The sequence below is a fragment of the Pteropus alecto genome, unplaced genomic scaffold, assembly GCF_000325575.1.
Source record: "Pteropus alecto unplaced genomic scaffold, ASM32557v1 scaffold101, whole genome shotgun sequence".
Classification (NCBI taxonomy): Eukaryota; Metazoa; Chordata; class Mammalia; order Chiroptera; family Pteropodidae; genus Pteropus; species Pteropus alecto.
In genome coordinates, this window is record NW_006432945.1 from 15,965,516 (window position 1) to 15,985,841 (window position 20,326).

General features: G+C 37.9%; 1 long non-coding RNA gene across 2 annotated transcripts in view; it reads left to right on the top strand.

Moving 5' to 3' along the window:
• Nucleotides 1-20,326, top strand: part of LOC107195382 — a 230,687-nt gene that overhangs the window by 12,499 nt on the left and 197,862 nt on the right. For both annotated transcript variants that reach the window (XR_003045065.1, XR_001516511.2), the window contains one exon: nucleotides 5,619-5,855. This is a non-coding gene — a long non-coding RNA (uncharacterized LOC107195382). The remainder of the gene's footprint in view (nucleotides 1-5,618; nucleotides 5,856-20,326) is intronic.

Sequence of the window (20,326 nt, forward strand, 5' to 3'; positions counted from 1 at the left end):
GCAGAGCAGAATACTAATATCGAACCCAGACCAGAATCGTTCTTCCCTGCTCTGGTCTAAGGCCTTTTGTATCAGCCCCACCCATCGCTGGAGGCTGGGTTCTGGAGATCTTTGAACACAGCTGGGCTCTCAGGTAGTTTGGTCTTTGGGGACTGATAGACTTAAAATAACTTCGAATAGTTAAATCTGACCACGTGTGAAATGGCAGTTGCCTTTTAATTTTAATGGAATATTTTAGAGCATTTTTATGGAAAAGCTCTTAAAGTTCTTTTTTTTTTTCACTGCCTTAATGAAAGGGGAAAATGTGTTGCTGTTGCTGTTATTTTTTATAATAAATTTAAAGCAGTTCCTGCAAATCTTAACAAGTAGAATCAAATATTTAATGCTTTTGGCAAAACACCTTTATAAAATTTCCAGAGCAAAATAAAATATTCTGATTTTAAACTGTTTTGAATAAAACACTGAATTTCTAAGAGTATTTATATCATGTATCAATATTTCCAAGTTAACAATATCAAACCACATAATTACCACTTGTATCTGAAAAGAGCTATGCTCAAATTTTTAAACCAGAATAGATAGCTAGATTTACAAATAGAAATATTATAGAAACTCACTTGTCTATTTTTTAACCATATTTCTTTTGTATATCAAATCAGGATATCTTCTGATACCTGTCCTCAAAATAAGCTGCATTGTAAAAGATAATATGGGCCCCTTAACTCTGGGATTTCACAAGGTGATTCTTTTGGACTAGAGATATGATTTGCTGGTAATATTTAATGAAACCAACAAGCACCTTGACTTATTGGATTTGCTGATTCCCATAGTGTAAATATGAAATGTGGAGGAAAAGATGCACTTGGTCACCTTGCAGCTGGTGCCAGCCTGTTCCAGCAGGCCACTGGAGTGAGATACTTTTATATTTGCTAAACATGCAACTTGGAAGCCATCAGTTATAATGGCCTAAATTTAACAGGAAAAAATTGATTTAACTGGGTCAGATGGACTGTTACTTTGGGCATAGACCACCTGGGAAAGTTTCGACAGGATTTAGTCACCTTATCTGATGGAACATTTTGAGCAAAAGACTAGTTAGAAACTTTAGTTGCTATTAGATAAGTGGCTTGACAAAATGGATGGAGGTAGAAAAAGTTGAAGTGGTCACTTTTTATTTGTGCTCCTTGTTTTTCATAAAGAATCTTTGTTCTGCCCTGAATGAACTCTGAGCTGGATTTGTCAAAGCAGCCATCTTTTGTGTGATAGAATGCTAATAGGGTCTGGGAAAGATGTCTTTGGAGAAAATATTAATATAATTGTAGCTGACATTTATTGTGACAGTCTCTATTCTAAGAATTTTTCATGTATTATTTTTTTGAACCCTCACTACAACCCTACTATCCCTCCCATTTTGCAGATGAGGAAACTGGGGAACAGAGTTTAGGTAACTTCTCCAAATTGCCATAGCTGGTATTCGGGATTAACCTAGGCAGTCTGACTCAAGAGTTTGACTCTTAATCTATGCACTCTTTTTCCTCAAGTATTGTTTTTGTTTGTTGGTTTTTTGTTTTTTTAAGATGCCTACTCATTACTGTAGTTAGCCAACCACTTTGAATAAAGTGTTTCTTTTAGGTAATTTAATTTACATAAGATTCAACATATGTGAATAAGAGATACAGTGAAGCCATTATTGATACTCAGAGGAGCAGACAGTTTTGTAAACCATTCTAAGTTTAAGATAGTTCTGGGCCAGATAATCTTTGGATTCCATTAATAAAATGGAGATCAAATAGTAATGTGGCTAAACCGTACCCTTACCTTTAGTTAATAGAAATCATATATCAAGAAACAATAAATTTGTACTCTTTATATCCCTGCCTAGGCCAGGATGAATTTAAGGTGAGATAGCTAGGTAGGTAGGTAGGTAGGTAGGTAGGTAGATAGATAGATTCATCGCACTTTAAATTCAGTAGTTATATACACACACGTATGTGAACATATACACATACACGTGCAGATGCATTTCTCTCATTCTTTTAATGTGACCTTTTCTCTGAATTTTGATAGAATCTGTTTACCCTTCCAGCTTGCTAGTTTCCTTCGTTCTGCAAGTCGGCCCATATTTCATTAATTATGATAATTTTCAAAGAAACTGCTTTTTCATAGCATCTTGTTTTGATTGATGCATTTTGTTAGTTGACACCTTTTCCTTTTGAAACTATCTGTAGTTACTAATTGTAGTTATTATTTTTTCCAATTTCCAATAATTTTCTTTCCTCAGGAATTCTTTTATAGAATTTGATGTTTTTTTAAAACATGTGGTTGACCTCATATGTATTTTGTTGACACCTTTTCCTTTTGAAACGATCTGTAGTTATTAATTGAGATTATTTTATTATTTTTTCCAATTTTCAATACTTTACTAGGGAATTCTTTTATGGAATTTGGTGTTTTAAAAAACATTTGATTGACCTCACATGTTTGATATTTGCCCGCTTGTTCTTATTCGTAGATGAAGGTCTACATCAGAGGCTTGTAGCTTGAGGGTCAGAGATCACTAAGGAGCTCCTGGATAGAATTCAGGTGTCCATTCATTTAGATGGAAGAAATCACAATTTTTCTTTACTGGCCTTGAAATGAAACTTAGCAATTTTTTCTATTATGAATGTAGGCAGCACCACAGAAGTACTAGCAGAATCTGGGACTGTCACCGACAGAAAACATACATTTCCATGTCACATTAATTTGTAAGTGTGGATTATAATCACCACTTCAAAATTTTGGCAGCAGTAGACCTACTGCTAGATCTTGTCATTTTGCATTAATAATTTAAAAGATATTTTGAGAGTTTCATTTTGATGTAATTTGCATCATTTTAAATCCTATTTTTTATAGTGTACATTTTCAAAACATTCTGAGAAAGGGTCCATAGGCTTCATCAGACAACCAACGGGGTCCCTGTCACAAGGAGATGAAGACCCCCTGGCTAGGCTGATCACCGTAGTGTATTAGAACACATTCATCAGCCTGATGCTTGTTCCTTGGGGACTGCGTGAGCCCTGGCTCTGTTGCTCTGCACAGGAGAGAATGACATGCTCCAGGGCAGGCTTGGTTGTAGGGGGTACTTTTCTTTTGTGAGCTCTCCCAGCCCTCCTGATAACTTGGGGGCACATATTTCTCCCATAGTCCATTCTGTCTATTCTGGATTAGAGCTCTCATTTTTATGGGAGACAAGTAATCATGCTTTCTGCTTTGGGAAACACCAAAGCAAGTGACTTTGTCAGTGGAAACTGGCAGTTGTGCTGCCCTTAATTACCTGCCTGCTCTGGGCCTCTGAGTCACAGATTTAATCTAGGGTTCTACTGGGTAAACTCAAATTTTCAGGATATTTTTGCTCTGATTTTTATGGGATTAAGCTTTTTGGAATTTGCAGTCAGTCTGATCTGATTTACCAGAAAATTCTGTTCATGGACACTAATGCTATCCTTCCCGGCATTCTAGCCTTGTGGATTTATTTTTACTTTTAATGCTTTCTCTGATTTTTTGGGATGTAGAACAGATGAAAAAATTATGTTTACCTGCCTTCTTTATATTGGTGTAAGTAAGGATTTACATTATATATAGCAGTGGTCCTTGAACTTACGGGTCCCCCTTATAAAGAAAGTCAAAAATTTTGCAGACTCCTAGAGTCTACTGACTTAGCCTGAGAAACACTATTGTATCTAAAACCTTCATTAGATTTGTAATTCCTTTGTTTTTTCCCCCCCTTAACAAAGGCATGTGTAAACTGGGCAGTGGTTATCCTACAGCGCTTTCCTTTGACCTAGTTCCGCTCTCCTCCAGAGTTTTTGGGGGTCTGTTTGATTACCATCATGTTTGGTGAGACACCTATCTTTTATGAGGTATTTATAACTGTTTTGTTTGGTTGCTGATTAAAAATAATGTGTGCCACATATTTAGTGAAGTCTCATGTGCACTTTATCTGGTTACACTCTTGCCTAATATTAGATAGTTGCTTTGTTGGTGCCTTATCAGTATGAACCTGGGTGAGTCACGGTTGCAGAGACTACCAAAAATAGAATTCTTTACAGTAGGTTTTTTCATATCCGAAAAGTCCAAATGATTTAACATTGACAGAAACATTTAGCAGTATTTTGGTCTGCACTGCATTAACTAACTATCATTTTTAGCTTATTAAGTAAAGCTTTGCTTAAAATTATTTAAACTTTATTTTAGAATTAACTAAAAATAGAAAGTCTTAATTTCAGTTTTTTAAAATTATCCCAGAACTTTTTAAATAATAGAGAAGAATAATTTGAGTGTCAAGAGCTGGCTCCCTAAATATCACCAACACAATGTGTGGGTAAGGTAGAGCTGAGGTTATTGCTTGCTGTGGTGAGATATTACGTATGACCTCACGAAGCTTTGGCAGCATCTAGGAGAGGGGAAGGGGGAAGGGTGAGGCCAGAGTTTATTGAGGATTGGAAGTTTGGTTTAAATCTGCTCTTTCAGTGTGGAGACTTGATTAAGATTGGCCAGTAAATCCAGAATTGGTAGAAAAAAGGAAGGGGAAGATTTTGAGGCCAGGGATTCAGAGAATCTGAGGGCACAGATTCTTGCTTTCCAGTGAAGAGTTGGTGGGGGTTTTGGGGGGGAGATTTCTGCAATGAACAATCAAACCATTTCCTGGGTAGGATAAACCTAGAAGAGTTTTTAAAATGCTACTGAGGACAGTGGAATAGAAAATCTCGTGAATGTAGATGATAAGGTGCAATTTCCTTTCTCAGTGCCTAGGCTGATGTGTCAGTAAGTGATTTTCTCAAAATTCTCAAGAGTTGTCTGGATTGTGTAACTCTGCATTTGCTCTGCTGTCAAATTTCATTGAGGTCCTAAATCTCCACTGCCCCTCAGTAGAAAGTGGTAGAATAAAATTTCACTTGAAGCAGGTCTGCTGATGGTGTGATGGCACGTTCTGAAGTCTTTGGATCCTGGTGGGATTATCTGAAGACCTGAGAGTCTGGTCCTCCGCTCGCTGTGTGGGTGGGAGCAGGAGGCGAGCTGCCTCCGTCCAGCGCTGACTTTACAAGCCGCAGGGAGCTGCAGCCATGAGAAACCAGCGCCTAGAGATGGTTACATCTGAGCAATTAGTTCCCAGAGCGACCAGTGAGATTATCAGGACAGGATTAAAAACTAATCATCTTCAAGGGTGGCTTTCATTTATCTTTGGAAGCTAGGCTTTTTAGAAACTTCCAGCTGGGCCCTAAAACAGCTGTCACAATGCAAGTAAGATGAATAAGTCTCTCCTGTGATAATTGTGTGCCATCCTTGCTTCTTCCTCCAAATGCATATCACTTTCCCATCCCCATAGAAAAGTTCTAAGTTTCCATTTTATTAAAATTTGCACCACAGCTTCTGTTAATGTACCAATTTTCTGTCATTAAGTTGTGTCAAAAGGGACATGATACCCAAGTACCAGTGCATACATAAAATGGTTCTGTGCCTGTCTGTTGAGCCAGAAAAAAATTTTTAATAGGAAAAAAAAGATGAAGATGAGAAAAGAAATAAACATTTCAAAATTTAATTTGGAGATGCTCAAAGGATCTTTCTCTTGCTTTCAGAAACTTCAGAGCAAGATAGAGCCCTTTCTTTTCGTAGCTCGGAGCAACTTTCCTGTCAACCGCCCATCTGACCTCGGTCACTGGAACGCTGTGGAACTGGCCTCCACAGTTCTAGGAGCGAGGAGCCCAGCCGACGCCCCGGGGGTGGGACAGAGCCCAGGCGCCAGACAGGGTCCCCGGCCTGCTAATGCGCTGGACACACAGAGCCCTGTTCTGTAACCTTCCTCTAGGTTGGGGGTGAGTGGAACCCATTAGCATTTAAAAATATTTGCAGAAATCAGGGGCGGGGGCGGTGTTTCTGGAGGGCCAGTGCTCCCTGCGCTTTCCTGCGTGCCAGAGCTGGCTGGCATGGCTCAGGCTTTGATAGAGAACATCTGGGCAGCGGCTGCTTTAGCACATAGATGGGTCGGAGGGCAGGGAACAAAGGGGGCTTGTGAGAGAGTGCACGTGGGGGAAGCGGAGGCGCCCTTAATGCCTGTCCCCTGCTCGGCTGGGGGTGGGGGCTGAGGATAGGAGTGGATGGTTTGCCCTCATGTTGGCTCGTGGGGGGCTGCGCAGGCCGTGGTCTCCACTGCTAGACTGACTTGTACCCAAGTGGGAAGGCGCAGCCACCACCAGCGGCGCCCTAGTGCTCTTCCGTATCTCAGAGCCACTTGGTTGGGGCGCGAGGGAACAGGAGATGGAGTGGCAGGCGGGAGGCTTGGTAGAACAAGTTTCAGTGGAGACAGATTTGTCATTGTTTTCTCCGTTGCCAGTCCCATCCATATGGAAACAAGATAAAATGAGCTGCATGTCATGAATAGGTATATTTCAAACACAGAGGTGCTTTTATTAACTGAAGGGTAAGGTCAGATTGTTGAAAATCTGTCATTTATGAGCAGAATTTTGTATTGGATTCTGATTTATGCATGCCGCACCTTACCCAACATGCATATGTATGTAAGAAAAATCCATGTTCAGGCATTTATTACACCATGGAAGTCTTGACTAGCTTATATATGGTAGAAATGACTCTAGTTCTTTATAAGAATGTGCAAACCACTGTCCCCTTTACTGGTTAGATACTGGCTGTAGACAGAAGCTGGTCTAGGCGATTCAGTGAATGTGATGTGTATACTTCATTTCAAAGTCCTCCCTCCCCTCTTTTTGCTCCCAGGTCATTTTCACCTTCTGACTCTGCTCCGAAAAATGAGTCCCACATTTTTAATATTGCTAAGGGCTCTCTTCCCCGTGGATTCATTGCAGAATCCAGACATTAGCACTTGAAAGTGCTACAGGTTTTATGATGGCGGGGGGGCTAATACCACCTGGCCCACGAGTGCCAGGTTCCCAAGATTTTCTGACTCCGTTCACTTGATAAACATCAAATGTCTGCTTCTAGGATTATGATATTCAACAGGATGGTCCCTCTTCCAATGCTGGGAGCCCCAAATGATCTGCTTAATATTTCAAATAGTGGATTCTGGCTTGCTTTAAATTAGGTAGGCAACCTTATTCTATTAACTTTCCTTTACACTGAATTCCCATTAATTGCTTTGATGACTTTTATGTTATATTAACTCTTCCTATTTCAGATTGTTAAAATATTTTTCTGCTCATGTTACTAAGATTGCTTATTCTGCTGTTCAAAACTGCTAGTGAAATAAGGCTACTCCGTGGCTTTGAATTTTTGCTGATCTGGTATCATGATCAATCCATATCTGGTAATATGTAGAAATAGAAACTATAGCTTAAACTGAAAAACAGTGATCTTGACCAGTTTCTACTCTGATGAAAGCTATAGTTCCTTTTACCGGAAAAAAAAAAAGTATATCAAAAATCAAACTTTGCCTCCATACTTACACAATTATGTATCTGTTTGTAAGAAACAGTACCCCAGGAAACTAGCCCCACTTCCTTTTGAGGTTAACTTACATTTTTATGTGATTTCTGCTACTTGGACAGAGATTATTTCTTAGTTATCTGAGTATCAGTGTTTTGGGCATAGTCGATAAATGTTAAGTAGAACTGACATTCTTGAAATCATAAGGATTGAGAAATGGAATATCGGTCTTAGTCATATCAGTGCTATAGAAACTGACGTCAAAATCCTGAAAATCCTCTTAAATTTATCCAGCCCATATTGATTGAGAGCACACCAATATGTAGAATATTTGTTTCAGCCATCTCCAAATTGTTTGGTCCCTATTCATATTATGTGGAGACTCAAATGTCAGAAACGATTTATTAGGTTCCAAAGAAAATATAAAAGTTATCATCAAGCCTAAGAGTGATTCTCTGAATTCACCATCTGGAAGCAGATAATTGAGTCTGGACTAAAGTCCTGGGAGAGGCTGCTCTTGTTTTCTTCACCAGGCTGACCACAGTGGGGCCTTAGAGATTCGTCCTCCACTGAAAGTAGTGCTAGTGGTGTAGGCCCATGTCATGATTTCTTTCTCAGTCTGTATCCAGTCACCAGTGGCATCTGGCATTTCGTATCTATTTCCTTTCTTCATCCACTAGAAGACTGGCTCATATGAACCTGTCTTGGCTTACAAGGCAGTGAGATGACAAAAATATCCAGTGGTCAGTCTGAGAAATGCAATGGTTTATTCAAGTTACCCACAGTTAAGCAGTTGGTTTTCAAAAGGTCTTTTGAGTTTGATATCAGGGACCCACTGCCAATGAAGCATCTCAGGAGTCAGGTCCACCTTATGCAGTTGTTGCCCAGTTCCCAAACTATCCACTGGGATAAAACATCTGCATACAGCAAGAGTTTGGAGTTGCCCATTGGGACATGAGAGGAAGGCTGACTCAGCTGCTGCAGATGATCCCAAAGCTCCCTGTTTTCCATAACTGATTTTATAACTTTATTTCAGCCCATCTCTGGATGAGCTCAACTGTCTTCTTCAGTATTTTACCTGCATAGTGGCTCTGCTCTGCAGTTCAGGCAATCCTGGTATTGGCACTTAAATGGTGAGCCTTTATCAGTGACAGTCAATGCTGCCTTTAAGTACCCTTCAGGGTACTTTCAGGGAAATGGGACATTTTCACGGAGCTGCATAGGCCTTTCTCTTACACACTCTGCAAACAACCTCCACTATTTGAGATTCGGAACTGTTAGCATCTGCTTGGCCTTGAGCCAATCCTCATTCTAACTGCATTATCAGCCAGACCCTGAGTCTTTGTTACAACCTGCTTAACAGTCACCTACAGCCCAGCATTGACACAATTCATTTGTCTCCAATATATTTATTTCCTTTATAATGTAAGAAAGAGGTAGCTCTGCTAATATAAGCTCAAGTATCCACTGATAATTTTGACAATATCAATTTATACTTAAAATAATGAACTGTCATTAATAACACAAACTTTCCTGAAACATTCTGGAGATGAATATCAGAACTCGGCGTTTCTATAGTTGTTCAGAGCTGTGCAGATCATCTTGAACTAGTTATTATTGCCCAAAGAGAAGTGATTTTTTTCTATCGTGTAAAATACTATTTTAATAAAATTTTTTAACCTTAATGAGGAACTGCAGAGAAATGGAGTTGAAAACACACTGGGCAGGTATCTCAATAATACAAAGAAATAAAAATCTAATGGAAGGTACTGAAGTAGGAGAAGGCAATTAGACTCAGTATAAGCAAAAATACTTTGGTTTTTCAGAAAAATGGATATATCAGTGCAAGTCTCACATAAGTGAAAGGTCATTTGAAAAAGAGTAACATGGGAAAAGTGGATAGCCACATGTGAAAGAATGATACTAGACTGTTTGACACCATGCACAAAAATTAATTCAAAAAGCATTAAAGACAAATATAAGACCTGAAACAATAAAATACATAGAAAACATAGGTACTAAACTTAAGGACCTTGGTCTCAAAGAGGTTATTGTGAATTTACCCCAAAAGCAAGGAAAGTAAAAGCAAATATAAACGAGTGGGATTATATCCAATGAAAAAGCTTCTGCACAGCAAAACAAACCATTGACCAAAGAGGCAACTGATGGAATGGAAGAAGATATTTGCAAATGATACCTCTGATAAGGGGCTAATATTCAAAATATATAAAGAACTCATACAACTCAACAACAAAAAACAATCCAATTAAAAAATGGGCAGAGGACCTGAACTCTTTTCTCAAGAAGACATTCAAATTGCCAACAGATAAAAGATGCTCAACTTCACTAGCTATAAGTGAAATGTAACCACAATGAGATACCACTTCATACCTGTTAGAATGGCTATTATCAATAAAGTAAGAAATAAATGTTGGAGAGGATGTGGAGAAAAAGGAACCTTCATACACTGCTAGTGGGAATGTAAATTGGTACAGTCACTATGGAAGACAGTATGGAGGTTCCTCACAAAATTAAGAATAGAGCTACCTTATGACCCAGCAATCTCTCTTCTGGCTGTCTACCCCCAAATTTTGAAAACATTTATTTGTAAAGGTACATGTTCACCTATGATCATTACAGCATTATTCACAATAACCAAGACATGGAAACAACCTACACGTTTTTGATAGATGATTGGATAAAGAAGATGTAGTGAATAAATACCATGGAATACTTCTCAGCCATAAGAAAGGATGAAAATACTGCTGCCATTTGCGATGATGTGGATGGATCTTGAGAGTATCATGCTAAGTGAAATAAGTCAGATAGAAAAGGACAGTAACCATATAATTTCACTCATGTGGGATATAAAATAGCAACAAACAAAAACTCACAGACGCAACAGTATGGTGGTTATCAGAGGTGATGTGGGGTGGCAGGAAGGTGAAGAAGGTAAAGGAGGTCAAATACATGGTGATGGAAGGAGACTGGACTTTGGGTGGTGAGCACACAATGCAATATACAGATGTTGTATTACAGAATTGTGTACTTGAAACTTATGTTATTAACCAATGTTACCTCCAATTTTAAAAAGAGTAACCCGTATTAAATTCACATAAAACTGACAATTAAAAGAGTAATATTTGTTTTTCCATTTTCCTTTTTAAATGAATGTAGGATTAGCAATTGTGTAAAGAAGCGAGTCCTCATTCTGGGATCCTGTTCTGACTTAGAGTTACTCCTTCTAAGAGGACTGATAGCAAGGGTCTGACACAGTCACTGCAGTACGATCTTTGGTGGAACCAGTTGAGCTGTGTTTATCCAGTGTTTATAATCTGATTTTTGGGGCTCCATTTACCACAGAGGAGATTAAAGGCTTCAGTTCATCTCCTTCCTGAAGCATGCCCCTTGGGGAGAATATGTTGCCCCTAGTGACGTCTAAGTAGTTCTCCAGCTGGTGGGTTTCTAAAGGTGTTTCTCAACCTTTTTGTAACCTCTGCCCCTCTTTGATAAAGAAAAATCTCATGTTTCTCTGGAAATTAGTTTATGCCCTGCCTGCGAAGGGGAAGATCAGGATGGGTGAGGAAAGGGAGAGGGATGATTGCTCCTTCATTTTCTGTTTTCTGAGTTTCTTCACCAGCCAAGAAAACTGTATTGAACTCTTTTTTGTTAGCTTTTGAAAAATCTTTTATTGTTTCTAGATATTAAGAAATATAATGTCGAACATGTTTGTTTCAAACTATATATGTTCCACTCTTAGGTTCTGTTAACCTCCTCTAGACTGTACAGCACCTTGCCCTGATAAATGGAAATAGCGTGTTTCACAAATGTTTAAAATGAACTAAATTTTTGGAGCATAGGACATGTTTTTAGCCTCTTTGGGAATAAAAATGCGAATTTGGCTTATGTATACCTCAAAATTATAATCTAAGTTTTAAACTATTGAACAAATGGTTTGGGGACAAGATGGACAGTTGACTTCAGAGGAAAACGAGAAGGCTGTTGTGTCATTTCTTACATGTCCAGCTGAGTGAAGGAATCCGTAAGGGGTATTTTGAAATTATTAGTTATCAGGAGCAAGTAATACTCTGAAGGCTTTCACATCTTTTTGTCTTCTTTAGTTGGTTAACTTTTCCACTGATTGATGATAATACATCTAGATATCCTGTACCCATGTAGTTTTACAAATCATCTCCAGTTATTTGAAATCTACATTTTATTCTAATCCTGAATTTGGTTTATATTGGTTACAAATTATCAATACTTTTACTTAGAAAACATGAAAATTTAAATGGGGTTTTGGGCTTGTCACGCCCTCCAGTGATAACACACTACTCTCTGTTTAATCCATGTAACCTTTTTAAGCCTTTTGATCACATCTCCCATCTTCTGCAGTGACCTTTTTTTTTTTTTTTTCCATCTCTCACTGTATGGCCAGGATTGTGTTAAGCATTCACACTCTGGTGCCCATCTGATCCCCCATCTGACCCCATAGCAGCCACTTAGACCATATGATCCCCCATCTGACCCCATAGCAGCCACTTAGATAGTCTTATCTCCGCTTTCTAGATGAAGAAATAGGTTCAGAGGGATTCACTTTTTTGCAAGGTCAGTCAGCTAGTGGGTGGAAGAGCCAGAATTCAAACTCAGATCTGTCGGCCTCCACAGCCTGTGGTCTGCTGTGTGACCCCCAGTAGCTCTCAAAAACAATACTCGACCCTTCTTACAGCATTCTCTGGATCCTCACTGAACTACTTCTGGAGTGAATCAATTTACTTGATCTATCTGGTCTGGACTTTCGATAAAGAAAGCTCTCATACCACCTTGGACAATATGCAGGTCACATGATGATGCTCTCATTCTTCTGGATTCCTCTTACTCTAAACTAGAGACTATTGCTAAGCGAATCCCTGTTTATAGTTTACTCAAGCCAAAGTATACGGATGTTGTTCCTTGTAGAACTTCTCTGTAAGTGAAATAGGAGTTAAGTTTTTTCTAAACTTAAAAATGCAGGAAGTTATGAATGTACCTTAAAATACTGCTGTCTGTCCTGAGTTGACAAAGTCCACCTAAGACTACATTTTGACACACCAAACTTCTTGTATGAGGGATTTTCATGGCATTGCTGTCACAAGATGTGAGGATGTCTCTGGGGACACTTTTCCATCTCTGAAAGTTGAAGGATGTTGGTCTACAGGAATTTAAGAACCCAAGAAGATCTTGATGGCAGTGAATGTTCTGTATATCAAAATACACTATCCGAAGTTTCCTCAGTCAGGGAAACCAAATTTGGGGATCAACTTCATTTTTCTTAGGTATCTTATTTCCTTAGCAACAGTACTGTGTCACCTAGTAGAATTTGCTCCTGGAACTTTCTGACGATGAAGATAACTGCATTGCTCTGCTCTGGAGCTAGAGGCAGAATCAAGGGTGCCAATTTGGATTAGTTTTATTTCCTGACAACTGATAGAAAGCTAGGCAATTTTCACAAAATATACCCATTTCAGCCATTTCTGAAATGAGAGAGGGTGTCATTTTTATGTGCTGAATCATGAACGTCCTCTGGAGAAGAAGAAAAAGGATTTCTTAGCCAAGATATTTAAGAAAATATGCAGACAAGTAGAAAAAGTAAATTTTTAAAGATCAATATTTTATGAATTCAGATATTTGGTATGTGTTCGTCCGCTTAAAACTAGATAGCAAATGAAACAATGTCAGCTTGTATCAGTGGAGTACTTCTATTTTTAGAAAATTCAAGTGGGAACCTTAAACTGAATTATAACTTGGCTGAAATATTTAATGAATAAGTTGGTTCATAAATGCTGATAATATATTTAAGATGTCAGTTGCATTTAATTATTAACCAAATGTCTGAGTGGTCCTGTATATCTTTTTAAATTAAATTTATTTAGTTTGCTGATGTAGGAAAAATTAGTTTCAGTAGGATTTTCCCTGACCAAAAGAGGGAAATAAGGAATAAGCTGCATAGTAATTACAAATTATTTGTTGAAATTTGAAGTTTGGAAATATAATATAACAGTTTTTTTCCAACCAGTTCTATACCTCTAAGTTATTATTAGACCTAAGCCTGTGTTACAGAAGGGTATTGCTTTTTCCCAAAGAGTACATTTATTGTTTTAAACATACATCCTTTTTGGAAGGTGCCTACCAGATGGCTTCCCTGTTGTACACAACCTCAGATTGTCCAGAATTCATTAAAATGGAAGTATTTCAGTTCATTTCATTGTTACTTACGTAAATGTAATATATGTGCTAGAACTTGGGGGAAAAAACAAGTTAATTCTCATCTCTAACCTAGGAAATACCATCTAGTAGGAATCCTTTATTTTTGAATGCTACATGCTGCATCTTCATTTTATTCTAATAATTCTATGAAACAAGACAGAAGAGAAAACTGGGCATTAAACCTGCAGAATCGTGTTAATATACAATAGCTCATTACTAAAGAAACAAGATCTATCTAGATCCAGAGTGTTTGATTCTGAACCAGAGAACACCAGAGTCTGAAAGATCAGCTCTAGTCCTGGTTGACCAGTTACTAGCTGTGCAGCCTTGAGTTATTCACCCAGTTGTATGATAACGGGGTTGAGGGAGATGATCTCTAATATTCCTTCTAATTCTAAAGTTCCAAGATTATTTTCCCTGAGAAGGTCAATGTGACAACGTGGAAGAAAGACCAGGTTGTTTAGAAGCATCATTTCCTCCACTTTCTCTTCCTGGGTTCAGACTCCTTTGCCTTTCTGTGAATCCAGGTAGAGCTGAGTTTCTCTAAAGAGATGTCTTTTCTTTTTTCTTCTTAATTCACTTCATTGTGGGCTGATGCTTTCAGCATCTTCTTTAACACTTCACTGCTGTGGTTCCCATTTCTAGCACCTCTTTCAGAAGTATATTAGGCTGCTTTGAACATATTTAAAACTCTTTGCACTGAAAAATCTTCTAAATTTTCTTCAGCATCAGCAATAGCACTTGCTCTCTAAAGACTCATTGTGAGGATTTAATGTCGCTTCTGCATCATCTTCCGTGACCTCATTAAGACTCCCCAGTTGTACAAACCATGGCGTGCTGGGAATTTGAGTCATATCAAGTTTAAGACTAAGGAAGTCAGGTCCATTCTCAAATTAGACTTCTTTCCACACGCTGTTCATATCACTTCCCGCCATCATTTTTCAATATTTTTCTTAACCTGGTAGTTGAATCGTGCCCAAATCACTGACACATGCCACCCTCAGCTTCAGTATTATTGAAATTATAAAATGGATGTTATATCCAGTCCATCTTGGCTACACAGTCACTCCCTGTTTCACTGGCTGCCAGATGGATTTGTGTTGGGTGGAAGAAACTTAAAATGTAACGTTTGCTGCCAAAGACTCCAACCCTATTGAATGGTGAGAGGCATTGTTCAGGAGTAGCAATGCTTTTTTCCAAAGTCATTCTCACAATACCTATTAACAGCTAAGCAATAGTCACAAATCAACCACTGACTGAACATCTCAAATAACCCCTGTTGTCCTGTTTAAATATTATAATACCAGCAAATTAGCAAATTCCTGTTCGATAGTTTTCTGTGTGATGAAAAAGGTGGAATTTTAATTTTAAATTCCCCATTGAGTCTCTTCTAAGCAAGGGAGTGAGGTGGTCTGTGTGGCTGCCTTAATGCCAGACACAGTCTTTTTTTTTTTGTAACAAGCAATAAATGTACAGGAAGGTATCTGTTTCCATGAGAGCCTGGTTCCATCCGCATTAAAAGCAAATTGCAGAGAACATTTGCCAATTTCTGTTATGAACTTGAAAAGTTCAGGAAATTTCTCTACTGCTACTTAGTCTTTATTTACCCCTGTCCTAAATTTTGGTGCTAGACAAATATCTGTAATATTGAAGTCAAATTAACCATGTCTGGTATTTAAAATTCCTTTGGTTGTATTCTTATAATCACGTAAACTGAGTGCCTTGTTTGTTAAGACTCAGAGGCTGTGTAGTAGAGGGGGCCCAGAGACAATGTGTCCACGCACGACAGCATATGTGCTGCTGCTGGTGTGTCTGTGCATTTGCACAAGACGGAGGAATTTAAGCGGGTACTTATGTATATCAGGCAAACAAAACCTTATAAAAACCCCACTGAAGATAGGGCATATTAACTTGGGTGTATCGCCAGCCCAACTGGAACATAGTGTGCCCCAATGAGAAAATCTTTTGGCTGCACTGAGTCCTTGGACTCCTTCTTCTGGGAGATTCTTCCTGATGAGTCAGGTTGCTTTTACTTGTCAGTCACCTTCACAACTCAGGTCAGAAGCTGTCTCTTTGGTGAAGCCTTCTCTGACATTTTGAAACTCCAGGCTGAACTAATAGCTTTCTTTTTTGTGGTTAGTACATTTTACATACTTGTGATAAACATTATCTTGGGTGTTTACTGATCTGTCCTTCCAGCTATATTGTGACTTTGAGGACAGCATTTCTGTTTTATACTTTTTAATAGAGGGAGTATAGCAAGTCAGAAAGCATCTGAGTTTCTAAGCCAGACCTGGTTTCAAATCAATTTCACGATCTTCAATAAAATATACTCAAAGCTTAGCCTCAGTTACTTTATATGGAAAGTGTGAATAGTAATGTCTGCTCCCACAGGCTTTTTGAGAAGTGCAGAAAGGTCCTCGTATATTTCATTTCCTTGTACCTTACCTAAAGCCTAGTGCTGCCAGAAACGTAAGAAGCATTTAATATTCTCATGTCCTTTGACTTAGAATATCCTAGTAACCTTAAGTCCATCTCCCTTCTTCCAGAAGAAGTTGGCTCCTCAAAAATGGCAGCCTGGCAAGGGCAGGGCAGACCTGGCTGATGGCCAGGCTTCATCACTGAGGATATTCAGAGACTCGACTGTTCAGGAAGCTATAAAAAAAGATGTCATCTCTGTGTAGAAGTTAATTCAGATGACCTCATTCATTCAACGGATAGTTCTGAGTACTTACTATATGCCTGCCAACCGTGCTAGATGCTGTAAAGATTACTATCTAGTGGATAGGAAAATTTTTTTAAATTAGATAAATAATTACAACTAAATAAGTGTTATGAAGGAGAGAAAGAAAATCCGGTATCCTGATTTCCTTCCCAAATCTAAACTACACGATTCAATGTCTAAATTTCTAGAAAAGTAGAAAATTGATCCACGAATTGCAAATGGAAATTTCAGGGTCCTTCGTAAATTCGTTCAGCCCTACTCATTTTTAATCTTATGTTCCGATCCTTCCTGATTGGCCCATCTGGACAGGGTTTTCTGGTGGCCCAGTCAGCGTCCCTTTGTCTGTGCAGATGTAGTTCCTTTACCTGGAACCTTTTCCATCCCACTACTTAAAATGCTGTTAATAATCCTGCCCAGTTTCCACAATTATAAAATGAGCTGATGAGACTAAATAAGCTTTAAGATTTCTTAGCTCTAAAATATTTTGATTCCTTTAATGCTGCTTGTGAAGGAGGAGGACAGATAGTGCTCCATACTTTTTTACTTCTGACTTTTATTTTCAATGCTTGGTTATCACGATGAACTGTTTTTAGCTTTTCCTGGTATCAGATCTCCAAACAGAAGAAGCTGGAATGTAGGGCATGCATTACATGAAAAGTGAAATGTTTTGAAAGGGCTTTGAAGTGTTGAATAGGAATATTGTATTAAGAACATTCCACCAAACAGAAGAAGCCTGGAAACTGGACAAGCTGTGGATGTGCAGATGGTGTTACTAACCATCAGTCAAGTGGAGAACATGGCCTATGTGTACAGATCGATACGTCATGTGTCTTTATACGTCGGGATGCACCAAAAAGTTGTCAGCAGTTGTTATCTCTGTATGTATTACCTCCGAGGAGAATAGTCAAATTGCTCATATTACACAGCCTAGAAGCTTCAGTTTAGTCTGTACTAATATGAAGGAATCCATTTAAGATGTCTCATATGAGAGAGGATGCTTCCAAAGATAAAAACTGACAAAGTTGTGGGTTTGTGAGCAGAGAAGGCACAGAAAGGAAGATCCTCTAGCTTTATAGTTCTTTTAAAAATCTCCTTTATCCTCACGTCAGCCAACCTACCAACTGTAATAACCAGTGTGCTACATATGGCCCCACAACATTTTACAATTAAAATGTGGGCAAATCACTCTGCCTTAGTCAACACTAATGTTAGAACAGCAAAGTGTCCCTTACATGGTGGGTATGACCATGAGTCAGTCAGCCCCTCTGAGTATTACAGAGAGGTGTTATTTCTTGGAGATAAGGAACAAAGAGGTCTTAATATCCGGCTCAGCCAGGGCAGGAAATTGCCTACTTCCTGAGCCAGAGTGGTAGAGGCTGTGGGATGGGAGCCAGATATCCGAGGGAGGAGGCAAGTGAGCACCGGAGACCTCAGGATTTTATCGTCGGGCACATGGACTTTGTATCAGATGTCAAGAACTCATTTTGTCTTTAGCGCAGAAAGATGCTTGGCAAAGAATTAATTACACTAAAGCATTCTTATAAATGTCACGGATGGACATTAATTTTCACAGATGGATATTCATTCTCAGATGTTTATGCTGTTCATTCCTGAACCTTTTCCAAGTCTGTGGTATGTGACAGCATTTTAATTTTAAAAACTATCAATTATCCTGTTAATTCTAAATTCTACTATAAAAGTGTAAAGTACCAGGTCAACCCTCTATCCCTAGTCCTAATTACATGCATGTGCTTTTATAGACTTTCCATCCAACCCCAATGACGCTAACAAACTAGTTTGCAGAGCACTTAACCTCTCCTGCTTTCTTTTCCTCATTTGTAAATCAGGAGTGTGGAATTAGATGATCTTAGAGATCTGGGCTGTAAAGAAAAGTGGCAGAATTCTCTTAAGTTCAAGGTCGTGTGGTGGAAAAAGGAAATCTTTGGGGTCCTGGGTACCCAAGTCCCAACCCCTGCACATCCAATTGTTAGATGTGTGACACTGGGAACATTCTCTAATCTCAAGCTAGTTTCAATGTTTGTAACTGGAATAACACCTAAGTTACATGGTCGTTTGATACAGTTAAATGACACAGGGCATCAGAGTGTCTGACAGACCTGTTTTTAGTAGCTTCTCCTTTTTCTTCCCTCTCTTCTTCTAGCATTATGTAGACTCAATAGAGTTTACTACCTTTTATTAGTAAAAACCCAGGTGCAGATGGTAATGTTGGAAGAAAAGAAGAGAAAGATTAACTTACAGGAGGACCTAAAGATGGGTTGAATTTTGAGAAGCGAAAGTAAGGATGAAGGACATTCTACACAGGAAAGGATGTAGTGACCAAAAGTATGGTGGCTCTAACAAAAGGTGGATGTAGAGAATGATAAGTAGTCTGATGGTATTGAAATGTAGGCTGTAGTGGCCAGGGTTAAGATATATATTTTATATTTCTATCTCTCTTCCAACTTTTACTCAAATGTTTGTATATTATGCACAATATTCTCTATCCTTTTTAAAAGAACATCTTGGAGATCATTGTATATCTATACATAAAACTTTATTTACTACTATACCATTATGTCTATTCACTACAATTTATATAAGCAGTACTCTATTGATGGTTATTTAGATGGTTATTATATTTTGCTTTCATAAAGTTGCAGTGAATAATCTTGTATATATGTCACTTTACCACATATGTGAATAAATCTGTAGGATATAGTCCTAAATATGGAATTGCTGGTTAGAGTATATGTATTTGTAATTTTGATAAATATGGTCAAAATGCCCTGCAAAAAAAGTTCTATTGATTTCAATGCACATATTCTGTGTATGAGAGTGTGTTTCCTTGAACTCTAGCCAATACAGACTTATTATGCTTTCTGAATTCTGCCAATATACTAGACTGAAATAGGCTATTTTAATGTACTTTAAATTAGCATCACTTGAACATCTTTTTATGTTATTTAAATGTTGTCTGCATTTCCTTTTCTGTGATCTGTCTGTTCACAGTCTCTGCTCATTAGGCTACTGGGTTGTTCAGTGTTTTTTTGCTATCGATTAGTAGAAATTCTTTAAATTTTAAAGAAATTAGCTTTTTATTTCATATGCAAATATTTTCTCTCAATTTTTTCTTTGATTTTGACTTTGATTATTATCATTCTTGCCATACAAAAAATTTTTAAAAAAATTTTTTATTTAGTCAAGTTTATCCATTTTTCTATGGCTTCTGGATTTTGTTGACACTTAGAAAAACTTTTCTCACTTGAGAGAATAAATTTTTTTTTGTTTTTTTCTACTACTTTTATGACTTCATTCCTTACACTTAAATCTTCGATCAATTTTAAATTTGTTTTGGTGAGATGTGAATCCAAATTTATTTTTTTCAGGTTTCTCATCACCAATTATTATTAAATCCATATTTTAAATGCCCTTTTGAAATGTTCCCTGTATCTTTACTATATAACTGTAAGGTTTTGGATCTATTTCTGGATTCTCTTTCCTCTTTCATGGGCATATCTATTAATGTGCAAGAAGAAAAATTTTAATTTTGATTAAATTTATAGTAGGTATCAAAACCTGGTAGAAATAGTTTCTTTCTCTGGCTTTAGTTTTTCAGAAATTTTCTGGCTATTTTCTTCTTTTCTGAATGATCTTTATTTTATTTATTATTTTTTTTATACCTATAGCACCCATTCTTCCTAGATAGTCTCCCATCTAAGTACTAACCACTGAATGATCTTTAGAGTCAATCAGCCTACTCTCTAAAACAAATACATCAAATTTATAAATTAACTGGGGTGACACTGAGTTCTTAAATATTTTTTGTATATTTTTTTCCAAGCATATTCTATACCTTTCTTTATGTTCAAGTGTGTATATGTGCATATGTGAATGTATGTGTGTGTGTGTGTGTGT